Source organism: Salvia miltiorrhiza, chromosome 2 (genome assembly GCF_028751815.1).
Source record: "Salvia miltiorrhiza cultivar Shanhuang (shh) chromosome 2, IMPLAD_Smil_shh, whole genome shotgun sequence".
Lineage (NCBI taxonomy): Eukaryota > Viridiplantae > Streptophyta > Magnoliopsida > Lamiales > Lamiaceae > Salvia > Salvia miltiorrhiza.
The window spans coordinates 8,283,307-8,299,270 of record NC_080388.1 but is presented as its reverse complement, the minus strand read 5'-3'; the positions used below and the strand labels follow the sequence as shown (position 1 = coordinate 8,299,270).

At 36.2% G+C, this 15,964-nt stretch overlaps 1 long non-coding RNA gene across 2 annotated transcripts; it reads left to right on the top strand.

The window, feature by feature from the left end:
• The first annotated feature begins 11,544 nt into the window (after positions 1 to 11,544).
• On the top strand, positions 11,545 to 14,563 carry LOC131012917 (uncharacterized). Of its 2 annotated transcripts, none has more exons than XR_009097522.1 (6): positions 11,545 to 12,269; positions 12,708 to 13,072; positions 13,221 to 13,456; positions 13,703 to 13,931; positions 14,056 to 14,139; positions 14,351 to 14,563. It is a non-coding gene; the product is annotated as an uncharacterized LOC131012917 (long non-coding RNA). The 2 variants fall into 2 exon arrangements; XR_009097521.1 differs by having other exon boundaries at positions 14,043 to 14,139.
• The last annotated feature ends 1,401 nt before the right edge of the window (positions 14,564 to 15,964 follow it).

The window sequence follows — 15,964 nt, the reverse complement described above, 5'->3', positions numbered from 1 at the left end:
AACGTAGAGAGAGAGAGTGAGGAGCGAGAGAGAGTAAAAAATTATGAATTTGTGGCTAATTTTTTAATTTTTATTGTTAGGGGTAATTTTGTACTTTTACACAAAAAATGGCCAAATTTTAAAGTTTTTATTTGACTTGTCAATTTTTAAGTTTACTATATGAAAGTGGCCAATTTCATATATTAACTCATTTTTTAAAGGGGTCATGCAAAGTGGACATTTTTTAATTTTTAATGTGAAGGGTATTTAGAGGGTATTTTTTAATATTTTTATCTTAGTGGACAATTTTTAATTTTACAATATGAAAGTGGCCATTTTCGAAATCCACTCTAATTTAATTATACAAAAGATAACACTACAAAAAAAACACGTGTATAACGATCGAAATTAACGACCAAAATTTTCTGTCGTTTAGCGGCCCTAACGACTGTTTCACAACTGATTTTTTTCTTAAATTTTTTAACGACTTATTTTTTTATTAATTTATTATTTTATTTTTTTAACGACCGAAAATTTGGTCATTAAATTTTTTTATTTTTTATTTTTTTAACAATCGAATTTTCGGTCGTCAATATTTTTTTTAAATTTTTTTAGTTTTTTAATAAAAAAATATTTTTATTTTTTTTAAGACAGAATTTTTCGGTCGTTAATTTTTTATTTTTTATTTATTTTTTAACAACCTAAAATTCGGTAGTTAATATTATTTTTTAAATTTTTTATTTATTTTATTTTTAATTTATTTGTTTATTTTTAATTTTTTAATTTTTTATGATCGAAAATTCGGGCGTTAATGTTGTTTATTTATTTTATTTTTTTAACAATCGAAAATTCAGTCGGTAATATTTTATTTTTATTTTTCATTTTTTTATTCATATATATAAATATTTAATTATTTTTAAATTATTTTTAATTAATTTTATATTTTATTCTTACTTTTAAATTATTGAGAATATATTAAAATTGATTGTTGTTTTTCATAATATTTTTTTAAAAAAAATAAGATAATATTATTTTTTTATTATTTTAAATTCGATCGTATATTTACCGTCACTCTTTCCCCGACACCACATGTCTTAGATATAATCTCGACATATTCTAAAGTTATGAATGAATAATATTGTATATTGAAATAGAGTTTAAATGATTTAATAGGTGTTAGTTATATCAATAATACGCGTGTTCTGTACCGGTTGAATACTCGAAAGGAACTTCAAGGTAAATCGTGCTTGACTTAGAGCACTACTAAGATGGGTGACCCACTGTGAAGTTCGTCAAATCGTTTGCAATTAGGTCAAAATACATTAGAAATATCAATATACTTGTGGGATACAAAGATTAATATATATATATATATATATATATATATATATATATATATATATATCTATATATATATATAGGGGAGGGCTAAAATTTAAACACTTCTTAAAATATAAAATATAAATAATTTTCAGCCATTAGATCATCAAGATTTACGGTTGATTCATAACCATGTTAGATGAATTCGTGGTCCTGAGTTCGAATCCCAAATGTAGCAAAAATTTATTTTTCACAATTCGTAACCGTGTTGAATGAATTCATACATGTTCTACACAAAATTCGTACATTGAAAAATATTTTTATTTTTATTTTAAGAAGTGTTTTCACGGTAGTCCTTCCTTATATATATATATATATATATATATATATATATATATATATATTAAAAAAATTAAAAATAAAAAATTCGATCGTTAATTAAAAAATAGATAAAAAATAATAATTTTTTGTTTCAATTCTTTTTTACAACCGAAAATTAGGTCGTTAACAATAAAATTTCGGTCGTTAAATTCAACGACCGAAAAAAACGGTCGTTGGGACCCAGAACAACGATGCAAATAGTGACCACCCAAAACAGTCGTTAATTCGATTAACGATCGTTTTCGAGATTTTAACGACCGAAAATTCAGTCGTTATAAGATGTCATCTAATAAATATATCCCGCATGCATTCCAAACATCTTCTACGCATCCAAATGAGTCAGACGACAATAATGTGACAAATAACTTTTTTAAAGACTTAGTAGATGCCCAACAACTTGCTTCAACTATACCATCGATGTATTCTTTATCATCATTCAACAATGTTATTGCATAGCAAGCTTCCTTAATCGAACCATATAAAATCCCATTAATAGTTCTTATGTCATCATAACATGTAGGTCCACGTACTATGTTGAGTAAACATTTCAAATAACACATTTCTCCACTCACATGAGGCAAATAAACAATTCTTCCAATCCAGTATCTTTCTTTTCTTAGTTCCCATGCATTTTTTTTTCTTCGCATGCCAAACAAATCGAATTGAAAATTCTGCATATGTAAGTTTCCTTGCTTCTGGATATATCTTATTTGCCTCAAACCACGCTAAGAACTTGATTTCTCCAACTGTAGGGTTACTCAAAACATGATCAATTGTATCCGACTCCAAAAATACTATGTTTTGCTCATTCCGAAGATGAAAACTTAGGCTTTTTTGTACTGTATTTCAAATCCTAAGATTCATCATGCAGCCTCACATGGTGATATGTATATGCAATCATAATACATATTCACTTCATCCACATTCTTTTCCATATGTCCATTATATGTGCTCTTATAGAAATATGCAATAACACAATCATTTCCTTTGTTGATATACTCGAACAAATATTTGATCGATCGTGACTGATTGCACCATTCAATATTTATATGTGCTCCATACTTCATTACAAGATAACGATTGTGTGGAAAAATAAATCTATTGTCCAAAGGCACACTATTCTTCAGAATCGTACTTTCATTATTTCTACGCCTATATATCCATTTCATCAATAATCGTTGTCTCAACACATTTTTCGAAGAAATGCTTTGTACAACAATCTTTTGCCATGCAAGGCGAATTTTTCTTTGCTACTCCACATGGACCATGAAACATGAAATCATGTACATACATCTTTATAATATATTGAATCTGAATCTATGTCTAGTTTAGCTAAATGAAAAATCACATAATCCTAATATCTAGATGATCCTTTCACATGGTGTGGAAGCTTAAGAGTCCATTTATGGACTTCAGTAAGCCTCACAGACATAGAACATTTGTTTCAATCAAGCTGTCCAGTCCTACGGATTTTAGCAATGCATTGACGAAAGTTGTGTGTATAAGAAAATTGACGAAAATAGTATGGTGTTCTTAGTATTATATGACAATGACATCCTATTGTTTGGTCAAAACAAGATATTGAGCGGTGTAAGGTTATGGTTATCTAAATAATTCGAAATGAAAGATCTTTGAGTGTAATATCCCGCCCATTCCTATTGAGTTTAGAATTTAATTTAAGCTTAGATTAAGATGATTCACGCCGGATAAAAGAAAATAATTTATTTAATTCCAACAAAAATTAATTTCAAAAGCTTTTGTAAATACTTAAGTTATTTAAATTTTTGTGCATTGCATATTAATTTAAATATGAGCATGTGTATATGTGAAATATTTTACATATAATTAATATTGATTTTTTTTACAAGATTTAAATTTAAAATTTATGTTGGGCTTTAATTATGTATGTGTGTTGAGTTTAGATGATTCATTTTGGGCCTTAGTTTTAATTGAACCTTACTTGTTAATAATCAAACCCAAGAGTCTTGTTAACGGGGGGAGGGGGGGGAGGAAGGGGGAAGAAGCCCAACCCACCACCTCCATTACTGCCAAGTACAGCAGCATGCTCACCCATGCCTGAGCGCCGCACAGCTCAAGTTCAGCCATGCCTTAGCCACCCCTATTCCTTCAATCACAGTTGCCACCCCTATCACCCAATCTTTGCAAAGCTGTACTTGTACTCCAACACACCTCTGCCGCTTCAATTACACAACAGTCAATCTTATTTCTCTCATTTCACTTATCCACTCTACTCCAGCAAACCAAGGAAATCTCCTTCATCTTCTTCTCCACTCCTCATGTGAATGTTGAAGGAAACAATATTTGAAATTCTCTGCAGCTCTCATTCACGGAGGTCAGCCATACTACAAGTAAATCAAGCAACAACAAAATTCAGATTTCACCAACTAGAACCAAAGGTTTTATCTACGAACTCCATCTCCATTTTATCCTTACTCACGTCTGATTTCAGTTCACCAAACTTTTTCCAGATTTCAAACTCTCTGCTAAGCAAAAGTCAACTCATCCCATGGAATTTACAGATTTCATATATATATATATATATATATATATATATATATATATATATATTGGTCGAACAAAATGACATTAAAAAAAAGAGAATACATGTGCATATACTCTGTCATATATACATATATGTATATATATATATATATATACATACTTATGTACACAGCATGAATGTTGTTAAAAAGAAAAGAAGGGTAGAAGAATGTTTGATGTGTGTTGATAAAAATAGAGTCTTGATCTTGATTTAGCTTGCTTTTGAATCTGGGGTGTCGAGTCGGTTGGTCGTTGTTGCTGTTGAGTCGAGGTCAGTGGGGAGGGGCGGCAGCCGCGGTGGCTGCCGGCGGTTCCTGGGCGTGAGCCCACCGGTGAAGGAGAGGCGGCGGTGACTCAACCTAAACACTACTCTAGATTGACTCTCAATAGTACGAGATCTATTGTAACGTGTAAGCTAACACAAGTCGATCTCACAAGGAAAGTCTTAAAGGGCTTCTAGTAGTATCGTAGGAAAAATAATAAAAAGAAGATTTAAACTTAAACTTAAATCAAACTTAACTTGAACTTAAACTTAAACTTAACCTATGCAAGAATTTAAATAACTTAAATTAAACCTACTTATGAAATTAAATACTTGTAAATTTAAAGACTTCTAATCTAGGCGTAAACTAAGGTGCATAATTTAAATTGCATAATTAAAAAGAAAGCATAAACATAAAGGCAAAACGTAGACATAATTAAACAAACAAAATTGAATTACGAAATACCGTGAACGTCTTGAACAAGTAATCGTGTCACGCAATCACAAGCCAAGAAATAACTAAAAACTTAACTAAATCGAAAACTAACTAAAAACAACGAAAATTCGAGACTATGAAAAAGAACTATGAAAGCAATAAATCCTAAATTTCGGATGCCAAGGAAAAAGATCTCAAAGGCGTCTAAAACTAGGGCAAAAGGTGTGTTTTCAATGAAAAACTAAGCCCTATTTATAGACTTCAAATCCTTCTTGATCACCATGAAAGTTGCCTTGCAAAGTAGAACTCTAAAGGCAACAAAATCGTGCAAGATAAGGCAACTCTCCAGCTGGATGCGCGCTCTGAAAAACACTCATACTCTGGCCAATTTCGCAGCTCTGCCTCGGCAAGGCAGAGCTAAAAGTCAGCTCTGGAAATTAGCTCTGGCGAGAGTAACTCAGCTCTGGAAGGCGAACTCCGATGATCATGCTCGGGAAAGGTAGTCAGCTCTGGCGAGATGGGCAGAGCTGAAAAGTCCAGAGCTGAAAAGTCAGCTCTGGCGTCGCGTGCGCTGAAAAGTCCAGAGCTGAAAAGTCAGCTCTGTCATAGTTGACTCTGTAAGTACAGAGCTGAAAAGTCAACTCTGGCAGTTGACTATGGCAGTTAGCTCTGCTCTGCTCTGGAGATGTCTGCTCTGGCGCGGGCTTTCAGCTCTGGCTTTTCAAGTCGGCTCAGCTCTGGCGACAGAACTATGCTAAAAACACCATTTTTAGCCTAAAAATCTCCAAAATTGCATTCTTCCATCTATAAAACCTAAATCTCCTGCAAAGTATCAAACAAACCATAAAACGCACCAATTTCCAGAAGATTTAACTTAAAATATGCGCATTCAAACCCCTAAAAGTAGAACAATTAAGCATAAATCAGGCGGCGACACAACAAGGGCTGTGTTCGTGCGCCCTATTTCCAGGAAAAAAAAAAGAAATTGAGGGAGTAGAGTAGAGTAGAGCAGAGGAGAGTAGAGCTGGGGGAGAGCAGAGCTGATATGCAGAGCAGAGGAGAGTAAGCAGAGATGAGCTGGTAGGCAGAGCAGAGGAGAGTATGGAGAGCAGAACTGGTAGGTAGAGCAGAGGAGAGTGGGCAGAGCAGAGCTGGTAGGCAGAGCAGAGGAGAGTAGGCAGAGCAGAGCTGGTAGGCAGAGCAGAGGAGAGTAGGTAGAGCAGAGGAGAGTAGCAGAGCAGAAACGAGTAGAGTAGAGGAGGGGGAAGGGTTTTGGGCTTACGTGTTGGGCCTTCTTCCTTTAAAACAGCTGGGCTTTACTCAATGGGCTGTGCAGATTTTTATTTCTTTTTCATTAAATGGACTGCACTTAATTATTTAATTAGACTATTAAATAGTTTGAATAATTATTTTAAATGATAATTTGCATAATAATATTATATTATTATTATGTGAATATTTTAGGTAATTACTTATTATATGCTAAGCATGTTGCATTATATTTCGCAATGAAAGTATTTATGATTTAATTAGTTAGATCCCTGACTTTCATTCGCCTCTCCACTGTTCATCTCTGACTTGACGAGAGCAGCGCCTCCAGCAGCTCCTCCACAGCGCCTCCATCAAGATCGGCGTGGCGGAGAGGCTGGAGAGAGATCCAGCAGCAGTAGTAGAAGAGTCGAGATTCATCGCCGATCCGCTAGCCGATCCAGCAGCAGTCGCCGCTCCGCCTCATCGCCGAGAGAGCTCGCCGTTCAGCATCATCGCCGGACCGAGCAGCAGCAGATGGGGCAGCCGCGCACCAGCTCCTGAGAAGCGACGTACGGACGACGGGCTGCTCCTGAGCGAGGCGGCTGCACACCTCCTTGAGCTCCGCCGCCAACGAGCATCAGCACCGACCCTAGCCGCCACCGGACTGGATCATCATCCTGCTGCTCCGGCAGCCTCGCCGGCCGGAGCTCATGATAAGGGAGCTTCAAGAACTCCTCCCTCAAGCTTTAACTCCATGACTCATTCGGCTGCTCGGGCCACCTCGTCAGCCGGAACTCAAGATAAGGGATTCCTAAATCTCCCCTCTGTTTCTGCGAATTTTGAACACCCTAAACCTTCATCTTCTTCCGCTCGGTCTACATCTGTCACGGTTGGTAACAGCGCGGTGAAGACTACAGAGGCCCAGGATGTCGCTGGGAAGACATCGGCCACAAAACCTTGTGATGCCGATTGCACGGCAGTTGATAGGAATTCTGTAAATCCTAGCATGGCCGATAACGCTAGGATTTCTTATGCCAGTGCTACTGTTAAGCGACCCGTTAAACGGCAAGATTTAGCTGCTCATGTTTTTCATGATTTGCGTCCAACGAAGGAAGGAGATCAATTCTCTCTCAAAATTCCTAAGGCTTTATATTTAAAGGAGGTCCAAGCTTTTGAGCATGCACTAACAGGACGACTTCTGCTGGGGAAAGGCGATAAGCCACGTTCAACTATGGAGTTGAAGTCGGAGCTTCAACAGATTTGGGGTATAAATTCTGACTGGCAACTGATTCCGCTGGGAAAGGGATTTTACACGCTCCGTTTTACTACAGCAACTGATAAAGCTACGGCAAAGGCAAAGGTGATCTGGGAGCTGTCAAAGGGTCTTCTTCGGCTCCGAGAGTGGACTCGCAACTTTGATCCATTCAAAGAAAACTCTCCCTTGGCTAATGTTTGGGTGCGAATTCATTATCTTCCTATCGAGTATTGGAATCCACAAATTATCTCTGGAATTGGTCGTTACTTGGGCCATCCTCTAAAGATCGATGGTGCTTCGGCAGGTAGAGATTTTGGACATTTCGCCCGTATTCTTGTTGAAATAGATATGTCTCACCCTCTTCCTAATACTCTTCTTATTGATATGGAGGATTTTTCTTTTCATATTGAGTTTGTTTTCGAAAATCTCCCTCTTTATTGTGGTCGTTGCAAGATTACGGGACACTCCCCCGATAGATGCCGCAAGTCGAAGTTTGGGGGGATGGGTGAGCAGAATGACACTGTCAATGACAAGGCTAACAATGGGCCGCATTGGCAGGCGGCGATTACCTCAAATGAACAGGCTGCAAATATGCAGGAAGCTGCCATTTTGAAGAAGCAGCAGCAGGTTGCTCCGACGGAATCGGCAGCTAAACCTGCTGCGGCTTGGTCAAAGATTGCCGAACAGGCGGTAAAAAAACAGATTGTTGTTCCGGTTCTTCAGAAAGAGGCGGCCGAGACACGAAATGCATTTCAGGCTCTGGACTTGGAGAATAATGTAGAGACTTGTTTGGATACGGGCGTGGATCCTATTTCTAGACCGTCTTTCGGGGTTCATTTATCTGAGCCGGATTTGTTGGACAAAATACTGGTTCCGATTCAGGGGAATAAAGATGTGATTAAAGATAGTGACTTGGTCATTAACGAGGAGGACTCTGATGTGGAGGAAACTTTGGAGATGGAGGCTCCGGATGGCACGGGTTTGAACAAACCGATTATTGACGAAACTGCTGTTGCTCTCGAACATGACCCAACTTTGGACAAAAGCGGGGGTGTTTCGCATGAAGGTAACAAGGATTTGTCCGCTCTTGGGCCGGACAATATTACTAGTCGCATTAGTCGGTTAGAGGAGCAGGTTAGTCAGGGGATGCAATTACTCTCGGACAAGACGACCAAGCGGGGACGTGGCCGCCCAAAGGGCACGGGAAAGGGAATGGGAAGTGAGCCCATGCAAGCAGTTCCGGAAGGTAGCATAAAAGGTCGCCTCAGGAGTGCGGGGGAAATGGGCTACAATCCGAGGAACTTTGTGGTTGATTATAGCAATAGTGATAGCATGAATGCAATGAATAACATAGTTCATAGACGTTGGTCAGATGAGATGGACGACTATCCTGATTTATGGGATCGCTAGTGTCTTCAGGTTTCTTTGTTTAACGATCTCTTTTCGAGTTTCGTGCCCTTAGTCTGCGTTTTGTGCTCTCAAGGGATTCTTTTTACTTTTTCTTTTATAAAAAACCTCTATTTAATAATAATGATTTAATTGGTTATTTACAATCCCAATTACAAAAGAAAGACGAGTAAAAATATTGTTGGTGTTCTTAACTCAAGAATTTTAGTTTACAATTATTTGTTCATTAAATTTTGAAAACCCGGCTAAGTGAATCATAGAATGTTAAGCACTTTACCATGACTTAAGATTAGATTCAGGAGACCTATTAAGAGTATAGATTTCTTGTAGGCTTCGTGGATCGTGAGGACTAACACCGCTATTCTGATTCAGAGATAAGATTAAACGGCAGGCATTGCCTATAGAGGTGAGCCTATTTTTCAAATGTATGCTTGAGTTATTAAGCTCTAAATATTTCATGAAATGAAAACTGTTTATCCAATAAATATTTTTGTGCGCTCTTTTATGTTTAAGGCTCGCTATTCATGGATCGATCGAGGTTCTCTTATGACCTAACATGTTATTTGAGAATTGTGTACACTTGTTAGTTGTTTCGGTGGGTTGATCTCCATCGGGCACTAATTCATGTAAGAGGCGGTATAAGGGTGCTTGGCTGGATATGTTCCGGAGCATGTATCATGTAAGGCCTGCCTGGGTAGCATCCCGAGGCCAATTCAACTTGTCTGAGTTACGTGCTCAGGGAAAGTGTCATGGGAGAAAGCGATACGTCGGTGGCTAAAAGGTCCGGTATCACAGCGAGCAACTAAACATAGTGTGACAATAGCGCGCTAATAAAATGAAATACTTTAACATGCTTAGAAGTTCCTTTACTTTAAAACCTTCTAAGTTATGTCATGAATGATTGGATAAACTGCTCTTACGAATTGTGAAATGCTTTAAAGGTTGCAGCCCACTAAGTACATTAGTACTTAGCCCAAATATTTTCAAATGTTTTTCAGGTTGCACTACGCCAAAAACGCACATACATAACACTGCATAAATAACGGTTTTTTCGAAAATCGTTATCTATGCGCGCCTTTTTTATAATAGATAACGGTTTTCGAAAAAACCGTTATCTATGTACTGTTATGTATGTGCATAGATAACGATTTTAAGTAATGCGTTATGTATCAGCGTTATCTATTAGTCACAAAGATAACAGTATTCCGGAACCGTTATGAAAAGTGTTATATATGTGCATCTATTATAACGGTTATTTCTACCGTTACGGAAACTGTTATTTAAGAACATGGATACATAATTCTAAACCTGAACCGTTATTTTATCCGTTATCTATGAGCTAGTCTTTTTATAACGACAATGTAAGCTTTAAGAAAACCGTTATATATGACTGTTTTTAACAACGGTTATTCCGTCCATTACGAGGATTGTTATGTATGTGCATCATTTTTTTTTCCGTTTTTTTTATCAATTCATTTTTTGAAAATCATAATATATATATTTTCTTAATCAAAAACTTGTTTATCTAAACAATAAAAATAAGAAAAAATTATTTTAAATTATGATTTTAATGGATTAAAAGTAAAAATTATTATTAATTTTCAGATTAGAAATTTAATTAACGGTTATGAGAATTAATTTTTTTTTTCATTTTTTCCAATTTTGTATAATTTTTTTAAAACTATAATATCTATTTTTTTTAAACAAATACATGTTTATCTAAAAATAAAAATTTGTATTTAAATAAACTATAGTTAATTTTAATTATTAAAAATGAAATAATTTTAAATTATCATTTCAAGGATTAAAAGTAAACATTATTATAATTTTTATGTATGTTCATTTTTTACAACGCGTATTTTTTACCGTTATGCTTTGTGTTATGTATAATTATATTTTAATAATTGTAAATATTACCATTATTAATTTATGTTATGTATTAGATTTTAATAGGGGTGTAAACGAACCAAGCCGCTCGCGAACTATTCGGGCTCGGCTCGAAAAAAGCTCGTTCAAAATTCGTTCGTTTTCTAAACGAGCTGAACTCGAGCCCGAATCCGAGCTCGATAAAATTATCGAGCCGAACTCGAGCCTGTGCATGTTCGGCTCGAACCTATTCGCGAATAGGCTCGCGAATATGTTTGCGAATAGGCTCACGAATAGGTTCACGAATATGTTCGCGAATATGCTCTCGAATAGGTTCACGAATATGTTCGCGAATAGGTTCATTAAATAATAATTTTATATATTTTATTTGTTAAATATTTTTTAAATAATAAAAATAATACTCATAATTAAAAAAAATTACTACTAACTTGATAAATTATCTATTTGTTAAAAATAAATTATAAATTATGATTCATAAATAGTCTAGTAATACATGAACAAATATAATTTTTTTTATTTCAATGAAACCTTAATATATATAAATAATTCGAGCCGAGCTCGAGATAAACAAATAATTAACGAGCTCGAGCTCGAGCTCGAGATAAACGAATAATTAACGAGCTGAATTCGAACCAAATTCGAGCTTGGTATTATATAAGCGAGCCGAGCTCGAGCTAAAACGAGCTCATTTTTAGGCTCGAATTCGAGCTCGAGCCGAACCAAATCTTCACGAACCGAGCCCGAGCCTGGAGGTATTCGGCTCGGCTCGGTTCGTATACAGCCCTAGGTCATTTTAATATCATTACAAGAATCAAAACCCTAACGTTCTTAATGATCTTTCGCTCTCTCTCTCTCGTTCCCCTACCCCGCCCCCAATCTGCCTCGCTACCTCCCCCGGTCTGGTGCGCCTCCGACAGCATCCTTCCATCAAATCCTCCACCCCGACCTCCTTCTCTTCTCCGGCGTCGTTGGCCGCGGTGCCTGGATCCAGCGAAGTCCTGCCTCCATTTCTCCTCATATCTCAACAGATTTTCACCTCTCTCCTTCTCATCCCTCAATTTCTCAGTTCATGCCCTAACTCCGGCGAGGCTGGCTGCAAATTGGCGAGGCAATCGTCGTCCCCTGTTCTCACCTACTCATTCACACGCACACGATGAAGACAAGGGTTGAGCCCTGACCTCTCGGCTCGACTGCTGCAGCTCTGTCTCACGAGCGCCTTCGCCGTCGGCGCTGGGTTCTGAAATTGACGAGGCCGTCGCGCTCCCCTCCCTGTGTTCGTTCGGCAGGTAAAGTAAGAAGAAGAAGAAGGGCCTTAAGCTCAAGATTAAGGTCTCTAATCCCTATTTGAGGAGGTTAATTAGCGGGGGGATCGCGGGGGCGTTTCTAGGACTGCAGAGGCACCGTTGGAGACGATTAGGACTCATTTGATGGTTGGGAGCAGTGGGAATTCGAGCACTGAGGTGTGGAAGGGGTTGTTTAGGGGCAATTTTGTCAATGTGATTCGCGTTGAGCCTAGCAAAGCCATAGAGGTATATGATTTAGAGGGGTTTTTTTTGTCTATATATATTGCTTTCTAGTGTTGATTGTGTATAATTTGATGTAGTTTTTGCTCTGAGTTTATTGCAATGTGATGGCTAGTGAATGCTTTGTGCTTTCTATTGTGTTGTTGTGAGGGATGAAAAGGGTTGTTTAGGTGTAATTTGTCTATATATATATTGCTTTCTATTGTTGATTGTGTGTTTATGTAGTTTTGTTGAAAGGCAAAGTACCATTACTCATTCTTCCAGAGTTAAGCGTGCTTCTGTGATATGTGCTGCTGCTATGGTAATTTATCGTGTTTGATGTTCTACTTATGTTATGCACTCCAGCTGTGTGAATATATAGTAGTTTTGAAAGAGATTAAGATCTTGGCAGTAGTTTTGTTGCTCCCAAAAGTGGGTGTTAATAAGCTTCGGTTGTTTTGACAGGAGATTTCAACAAGGATTTCTTTGTGACATGGTCAGCTAACCATGTTAATGCATCTGTGGATGGCCAAAGCAGAAGCGCAAAGAAGGATATGAACGAAACATGGAAGCCTACAACAGATAAGTGATAATTGATTGTTGTAGTCTATTTGTGATTTGCCTATGCTAGTTGCTAGAGTGCTTATGTGAACTTCCATTGGCCAACTACAGTATACTAAAGTGTCTTTTGAACATTTTAATAGGCTGGAGTTGCTGATGATGATTCTTGTTGTTGAAGACAAAGATTGTTTGGAAGGAATCTTGACAGATGGGGATATCAACGCTGGTTGACGAAAAAAGTTGGTGAATCTTCTAGCAGTGATTCAGATGTAAGTTCATTTCATTTTCTCAGTTATCTCAAAAAAATCCATTTTTGGATTACAAATTTCTATTTGTTGCTTCTCTTTCATGTCCAATCGGTACTGTTTGCAAATGATTGTTGATGTGTAATTGAATTTATTGTGAATCCTTTTGCAGGTAAATACTTGCACTGTTTCCTCTATCTTCACTCGTGGGATAAGCTATCATGGGCGAGAACGTGGACCTTTGATTTGTTATCCAGATACTGATCTGGCAATGGCAAAGCAGCTGATGGAGGCAAAGGGAATCAAACAGTTGCCTGTGATTAAGCGTGTGGAAGATTGTCAGAGAGAAAGGACAAGACGCAAGGTTGTGGGAATTCTTTATTGCGATTCAATCTGGACTTGTCTCAGGTAACTGCTAGTTAATAGTAAATAGTATATGCTATTCTCTTGCTGTTTCTCAAGCCCTATGTACCCTTTCATTGGGGGTTGATTTATGTGAATGCCTAGTTCTATGTGCTGCATGTGAAAAACCCTAAATTTAGATTTACAATTAAAATTTTTGATGGTTGCACTAAATTTAGAGTTCTACTTATCATCTCTCTTACATCTTTCTGATTGTCTAATATCTTGTGTTTGCCTTTTCTGCTTGTGCAGAGAAGAACTTTATCGTCAAAAGTTAGTCAAATTGCATGAAGAAGATGACTCTGGGAAGATGATAGCGATAACAAATGGCCATCAACGACAAAGTGTTTGATGAAATGCAATCAACATTTCATATGTGCGTGAGGCGAGAGGGATCAAAGAGCTTACACCAAAAAATCAGTTTTGCCCTGGGATTTTGCATCGGAAGGTGAAGGGGATTTTTCTCAGTCCTACGTTTGAGGTTAGATTTATGGCTATGATATTCCCACAGTTGACTATAAATGTAATCTAGCGCGTTATGTCTTTCTTGTACATGATAACTTTTTTAAATATTAATATTTCTCCACTTAAGCTTTTCTATGCAGTAAACTGTTGGCTATTTGACTCTATTCAGCTTAAGCTCTTCTATGTAGGTTAAGCTTGAAAAGAAGAGAAAGCCTATCACTAAGGTAAAGTTGATTCTTCATTTCCATTAATGCATACTTGTTTGGTTGAAGCTTGCAACTTTTATAGTTTTTTTTGGATTTATTTTTTTATTAGTATAATTTTGTTTGTGTTTATGCCTCTTTCAACTTGATATGCTTTTTAAGTGTTTATCTCCTCATTTATGTTGCTCTACATTGTGATTCTTGGTTGGCTCTTTGTATGATTTTGTGGCAGGTTTGTGGTGGGTTAAATGAGCCGTACGTTGAGTTGAAGAGGCTTGTGAATTCAGAAAAAAAGTTGTACCAGATGGCTAGCTAGTTGCATAGTTAATATGTTTAGTATTTTTGTAAGGCATAATAGTATTAGATAGAGCAGCTGTTGAATTTTGACTACATTCAAATGGTGTATGAATTCTTTTTTATGATAATAATATATGAATTTTGATTATTTTGTTTTAGAATCATTTCTATTTATTGAAATAGAAAATAAGAAAAATTGTGAAAAATAAAAAATATGTTGAAATCTAAGAAAGCATACATAACGGTAAAGAATTGTTATGTATAAGTGTAAAGATAACGTATAAAAATTGACTTTTATAACAGTTAGAACCGTTATGTAAAACAAGATAGATAACGTATAAAAATTGACTTTCATAACAGTTAGAACCGTTATGTAAAACATGATAGATAACGTATAAAAATTGACTTTTATAACAGTCAGAACCGTTATGTAAAATAAGATAGATAACGCAAATAACTGGGTTATGTATTTGGATCATACAGTTATGTAAAATACTATAGATAACGGATTTTCTCCGTTATGTATGCGCGCCACATACATAACACCACTATACTTAACGCAAGTTTTTCCGCATAGATAACGGATAAAATCCGTTATGTATGCGCGTTTTTGGCGTAGTGTTGATGGCTGATGTTGACGGGGAGAGCTGAGGCTAGGGTTCAACTCCGTGTTTTGACTTCCACTGTAGTACTAGCCTTTATTTGTCTTTCGTTTTCTTGACTTAAGACCTTTATGTTATGACTCTAAACGATATCTTTTGTTGAGCCTAGACTTCTTTTCGTTTTCGAAAGCATGTTTTAAGTATAAGTGGGAGATTGTTAGGGTTATGTATACTAAAGCATGCTTTAAATACTTGTATACTTTTTATAAAGGGAAAAAAATTGCACCTAAATACACAAACTTTGTAATTAATGAGAATAAACCGTTTCATAACATGGTTTGCTATATATTTATTTGTTAATTATATTGCATTATGTTCAAGATTCTATATTTAAGATCATATTGTGATCGATGATCACAGAATATCGCATGGATAATTTGTTATAGAATAAAGTAAGTTCATAGGCTAAATAGATCTGAACAATTTATTGGTAATGATTGGAGTATTTAAGTTGTGAAATTAGCTTATCTTGGGTAAATTTAGATCACTTGTGTAGTATAACAATAAAATTGAATTCACAGTAAGATAAGTTCTAAATTACTAATAGAATTTAGAACGAGATTTCAGAAATTTAGAACGAGATCTCAAAAAATTATTATTTCTTAATTTATAATATTAATATTTAACATACAATATTTTATTATGGACTGCTTTCACAACAAAAATATATTTTTGTCGCAGCCCGGTCCCGATGCTAGTGATAGCGTGGATTGAGTATCGATACGACTAAATAAAAGAAGAGGTAAAGACTAGAAGAATAGATTGAACATCAAGCGGAAGTTCTCATGAAAACATGCTAAGGAAATCATTAATAAAACCATCTCAAAGTATAAACTTCTTCATTATCATAACTCCAAAAATATCAGGATTTTCAAGGACAAAAACAA